At 49.5% G+C, this 6,000-nt stretch overlaps 1 long non-coding RNA gene across 1 annotated transcript in view; it reads right to left on the reverse strand.

The window, feature by feature from the left end:
• LOC114013182 (uncharacterized) overlaps window positions 1–5,536 on the reverse strand; it is a 52,615-nt gene extending 47,079 nt beyond the window's left edge. Inside the window, exons 1-4 of the long non-coding RNA XR_008748450.1 lie at window positions 5,342–5,536; window positions 4,291–4,417; window positions 3,303–3,403; window positions 338–506 (exon numbers count right to left, since the gene is read on the reverse strand). This is a non-coding gene — a long non-coding RNA (uncharacterized LOC114013182). The remainder of the gene's footprint in view (window positions 1–337; window positions 507–3,302; window positions 3,404–4,290; window positions 4,418–5,341) is intronic.
• Between the last annotated feature and the right edge of the window lie 464 nt (window positions 5,537–6,000).

Raw genomic sequence — 6,000 nt, forward strand, 5'->3', positions numbered from 1 at the left:
AGCTCTGAGCATCCTCAGCAGATCTTGTTCCACAAGCAGGTAAATAAGCTTCCCACAGCTGAAGCAGCATGACACCCAGGTTTTGGTTCCCATCTAGTAGAATCACCCAGGAAGCAAGATTTATTTTACTTGAGGGTACAGAAGGTCTGTTCCCACAGGAGAGCTTCGCTTCCTGCATCGGGAAAACTAAATAGGTTGATTATGTCTGCTACAGCCTCATAAATCCACGTCAGCTGTTGCCTCAGGGAGAGCCATTGCTCCTCTGGGTGATTTTCTCCCCCACTTAGACAAGATGAACAGCTGGTTACGTATATCACAGCTCCGGCAAAACACTTACCCGTAGCCTTATGCCAATGATAAGTAAGGAAGCAGGTTTCTGCCATTGAGACCACAGGAAAGCAGGAGGCAAAACAGAAGCAGCTTGTTTCCTTTTGCAGCAGCTTTATCAGGTCAGAAGACAAAATGGTAATCAGAGTGGACTTTGGTAGATGGCTTTCCAAATGGAGCTAGGGGCAAACCAAAGAAACCAAACTTTAAACTTCCTTATGAACATCAAAGTAATTATAATTTGCACGCACAATAAAATAACCTTCTATACTATAAAACTGCATGAGCCTAGATAAAACAGATTTCTGCACTGAACATAGAGGGCTGCTGCAGAGAGGGAGAGACTGTGCCTCATGAAGATGAACTTCCCGTGCAGTCACACGAGGCTCCGCTGCCAGGGCCGTGTTGTGCGCCAGCACTGCGTCTCAGGACAAACAGCACCAATGGCTATGATGCTGCAAACTTTAGCCTACCCACAGCACAGCACACCCTGTAACCCACCCCGATGCAGCCGCAGGGGCAGCCTCTATACTGCCTGCAGGCAGGCAGCGGCAACCTGGGCAGTGCAGCCAGTCACTGGCTGTGTTCAGTCATCTGGACCCCACGTCATCCAGTGCAGCTTCTAACTCCAGGGTTTTGTCTTCAGAGTCAGCCTTAGCTTTAGGGAGCCCAGGCTCAGCCCTCACGATACAGACATACAGGCAAAAATACCAATCACCATGAGCAGGTTTAGTAAAACCAGGTCATTACAAAGCTCCAGGAACTACACAGCTCTGGTTTTCTCCAACAATACACATAGGTCCGCTGATACCAACATCAGCTCACACCCACTGAAAATCAAGTGTAAAATAAATTAGGGCAACACTGGTATCTAATAACTCAGTGCTTATAAGAATTTTTTAAGACATGCAGTTTTGCACGCATATGGCAAGTTTGCAAGGAGGATTAAAGTTCCTTTATACTGGGGCAGAAGTATTATCACACGAGTTCTCAGTCTGTTTTTCCTTTCATAGCTGGACGTGTCAAACAGACCACAACCAGCAGATAAGAAATGCCTACAAAATCAAAGTGCAGATTAGAGAGGCAGCAACAGCAGCTGAGAGAACCATCTACCACAGCTGTGAGACAGATCAAGGGAGCTGAGAAAAGCTAAGTGCAGTTTCAAACTTTACATGACATTCAATCTATTACATAAATAAATAAGGCATTACAAGGCTGTGAAAACACTGATTTTCTTTCCTGCTTGTTAGCCATGGACTCTGTGACATCAGTTGTGGCTAGGGCTAGCACTGCCGCTCATGATGCTGAAAGGCATGAAGGTAGAGTAGAAATAAATTATCCTCTTCCCTCAGAGTGAAATTTTAATGCATCAGTGTTTGTGAGGATGTATACGTCTGTTTTCCAGCAAACTGTCACAGCAATATTAAAACACAGATCTATTAATATGGGAGTGCTCGGTGATTCAAAGACATGTCTGACATGTAAATCTCTCCCTGTAATACATGCATTCCCTAGAACTAAGAAAAGCACAACTACAGCAGAGTTTGCATATCTAGGAACACATTTAGGTCACGCAGTGTCAATGTAAGGAATGCACTAAACAATGCGTGCACAAGGCCTGCAGTATTTTCCAGTGCTTTAGAATTACAAGTCAGGTCTCATCAGGGATACTGGCCAAACACTTTGTGTGAATAAAGCTATGCAATATGAAAGCAGTCCCTAGTAGAGAAACACAAGAAAGGTCATGAGATCATGAATTTCCCCAACTCGGACAACACGGGGCTCTGCTCAGGCAGCCCTGGCCCGCACTGGTGAGCACCTGAAGGATCTCCCACCAGATCAGCATTTATGGGTGCTCTGTGGGCTTCAGACAAGCAAAACCACTATATCTATGGGAAAACAAAAGCCAAGCATCTGCTGTCTGGGATCATGTGGGCAGATGAAAGCAATACCAGCTAGGGAAACTTAATTCCCCTTAATAAAGTGTTGCTGGTTAAACCAATTGATTTGTGTTTGCAAGTGAGGAAAATTAGCTTATTAGGCACCAGGTAGTTTGGTTTAATTTTCCTGAATTTCCAGGTAGGAACTCCAACCAGCATTTAAGTAGCAATCCCTCTCAATTTGAGCTCAGTTCATGCAGTTGCATGCCAGCCAGATTCCAGCAGAGGCATATCACATCTATAACAACGAGAATATCACCTGTCAGCCAATGCCCTGTAACACCAGCTGATACCGAAGAATCTTACAACAGCCATTGAGATATCTTAGCTGCTCCCCAGAAGGCAGGCCATAGAGCCTAGCTATTTCATCTTAGCTTTGTTGTAGTTAGAGACAAGAGCACCCTGAATACACATGGCAGACATTAGAGTATGCAGTTTCTGATTTTAGTGTCCAAACGGATATGTAAATAAAAAACAACTTTAAAACTTCCTCTTCTTCACCATTGTAGTCCTTTGGTCTACAACAATCCTACCATCTGAAATTCACCATTTGCAAAACACATCTTTCTTCTTGCTGTGAGAACAGTAACTCGAAGTGAAAATATCAAGTGAATGCAACTGCGTCCCTGATGTCAAAAGAGGAACAGAATCTGAATAAACAAATAAAATTTACATGTCATTTGCCCTTCCCCGCAAAAGACTGGTATGATGCACTGAGGTCCATAATGTCCTTACAGCATAGCTCCTTCCTGTATGCCTTGAAGCACTGGACTTTCAAGGACTGTATTTTTCCCCACTCACAAGAAGCCAAATAATACGGGTTGGAATGAAATTGCCAAAGGTAACAAAAACCATTGTTGCAGCTTCAAACATCCACTCCATTTCCTGCTCCATCTCAATACCAAGACACGTTTATTCTGCGATGATGAAACTACTACAATGCACACACAGTACAGGAGCTAAGAAAAACATCTAGGGTGTTATTAAGTGTCAGTAGAAAATCTTACAGCACTTAAAGTATCCAGTTATTTTTACCTGGGGTTCTGGTGATTAACAAGCTGTGAATGTCAGATCCATCTAACTCACCCTGAAAGTACAGGAGAGGGAACCAAGGAACAGGTCCTTAGCACCACTTACTGAAACAATACAAAAGTAAGAATTATTATTATTGCTAGTTCCACTATTGCACTTCAATTCAACTGAAAATCTGCCCTCTGATAGCACAAAGGTGAGTCAAGTGCCTCAGGAGATGAAACAACTAGCATTACTCTCCAGCTTAGCTTATATTATACCTTGCAAGAATAAACTATTAGAAATCAACATTCTTTGTATTCCTCACATATGCAGGTGCTTTTAATTCATAGCTCTGCCTTCCCCTCCCCTCCCCATGAAAGAGTCGGAGGGTTATGAATATCAATTAAGACAAGAATATGGTACAAAATGCTTAACGTGCCTCACTATGTACTATCGATGGACTGCACGCCCGCACGGCAAAGCATCGGGCCAAAGCAGGAGACAGCGTCTGCTTCAGGAAAAGCCATGTAGTCGGGAATTACCTTTCAGCGGAAAATATTTAACCAGATGGGAATGTTATTTATACGTGATGCTTCCCATTAGCGGCGACTAACATTCGTGGTATGAAGTCTATTCTTATTACAGCACTAGAGTTATGCTACGCTTTTAATAATTAGTGGTACTATTTTATTTTTTTTTTCCCCTTCCCCAGCCCCTGCTTTCAAGTCACCTATGCAAGAACCACTGAACTATTGCGGTCTGGTGACCTGCTCAGCACGAAGCAAGGCAGCAGCCAGCAGATAAGCAAGGGAAGAGAGGCAGTCACAGGGACTGGAATTCGTCACTGTGTTATGATTCACCACTAATTTATGTGGGATGCTGCAGAGCGCAGGCAAAATCCAAGGGCGCACTGAATTCACCCTCTGCATTTTCTTTTCAGCTCCTAGGTGGGGCTCAGTGCACAGGATTTCCCCTTCCTCTACCATCACAGATTTTCAAGGTCGCTTACCCGGCAGGGACCGCGGGTTGGAAATGCCTGGAGAAAAGCCACATTGCACCCCAGCTCCGGGCAGGTGGGCGCTACGCCCCCAGGGCGGCTCAGGCCACCAATGCCTCAGGGCAGCAAATTTTTGCACCTGTGAAATTTAGCGTGAGTCAATATATGCTCATATAAAGACTATAATTTCCTTTCACAGAACTTGCGCTTGAAACTACGGTACATCCAGCACACGCATGTTGCCTAAGGACAGTATTCGTTGCAGGTCCTGCAGCACCGAGTCCCGGTGCCGCCATTCCGCAGGCAAACAGCAGCGGGCTCCCACGGCTGGAAGAGCCTGGCCTGGCCCCACAGGCTGCTGCTGGCCCAGCTCCGGAGCCCCCTCACCACCCTCGCCCCCCTCGGGGCACACAGCCCGGGAGAAGCGCAGCCCCCTCCGAGGCGTCGAGGCCATCCATAGCGGGTGGCCCACGGGCTGCTTACCCACGGGGGAAACAGGGCTCCGACAGCCCGGGGGCCAAACCCGCCACGGCCGCACCCCACACCGGCGTGAGGGCGAGCCCCCCTCCGCCCCGGCCTCCGCCGCCCCTGGGCCCCGCCGGGCCGCGCCGCCGGCCGCTCCCCCGCAGGCGGTGACAGCCCGCGGGCAGGGGGCAGCGCCGCGGCCGCAGCACTGCGGCGCCCCCTGGCGCCTCGCCGCCGGCCTGCGCCCGCCCGCCCGCCCCCGGGCCCCTCCGCCTCCCTCGGGCCGTGAGGGCGCGGTGAAGCCGCTGCGGGAAGCGGCGAGGGTCTCCTCCGGCCTCCCGCTGCCCCGGGGCGGGGGGGGGCTCCCGCCAAGGCCTGCCGGGTGCTCTCTGCGTCCCCCCCAGCAATGGGAGCCCACACAGGGCCCCTCCACGCCACCAGGCAGCTGCTCGCTGCCGTGGCCCAAGCCCTTCCCGGCGAAGGCTGCCCCGCAGGCTGGAGAGCGGCCGGGGTGGATAACATGGCTGCCTTCCGCTCCACATCACCTGCCTCAGACCTCGCTGCATCTCGCAGGCCGTGGGGCGAAGGCCTGCCTTACCGTGGGGAGCGCTGGCAGCAAAAAGGGCTAAAACCAACCAGCGCTCTGGCAGCGGTTCTCCGGCGGCTTCCCGTCCTGTTCCCCTCATTAAATCTCCTTTTAATACAGCCCTGCTGAGACAGCAGCTTTCAGAGTTGGTGTGTTTCCTGGCTGCGTTTCAAGCCCTGGTTGAAAGCAATTAAAACTGCTAGCGTGGTGCTGCGCTCCCGAGGTCCCGGGCCTTGTTTAGGTCGAGGCTGGCAGGGTACGGCAGGAGCGTGTCCACTCAGCACGTTCATCCCTTGGGTTTGTGGCAAGGCAGCCTGCTCAGGACGGCGTTACGCCAAAGGCACAGAGAGAAACGGACTCACCTACGTGCTGACTGGCATGAGAATGTATTCTTCTGTCTTAGCCATGCTCATCCAAATCCCATAGGGCTCAGAGGAAAAGGAATGTAGGAAGGAAAATCCCTTCTGCACATTCCCTACACCTCGGCCTGTCCACCAATTGTTTGTCCCTGGCATAATGGCATCAGATAGTAGGCCAGGACACAACTTGCATGAGCCTCCATGATCGTCTTGCGCTCCCCTTCTTTTTGAAAAAGGAACAGTGACACATTACTTTGCCTTCAGCAAGGATTTCTTTGCAGATATAATCATTAAAAAGAAAAGGAAACACAA

The sequence above is a fragment of the Falco peregrinus genome, chromosome 8, assembly GCF_023634155.1.
Source record: "Falco peregrinus isolate bFalPer1 chromosome 8, bFalPer1.pri, whole genome shotgun sequence".
Classification (NCBI taxonomy): domain Eukaryota; kingdom Metazoa; phylum Chordata; class Aves; order Falconiformes; family Falconidae; genus Falco; species Falco peregrinus.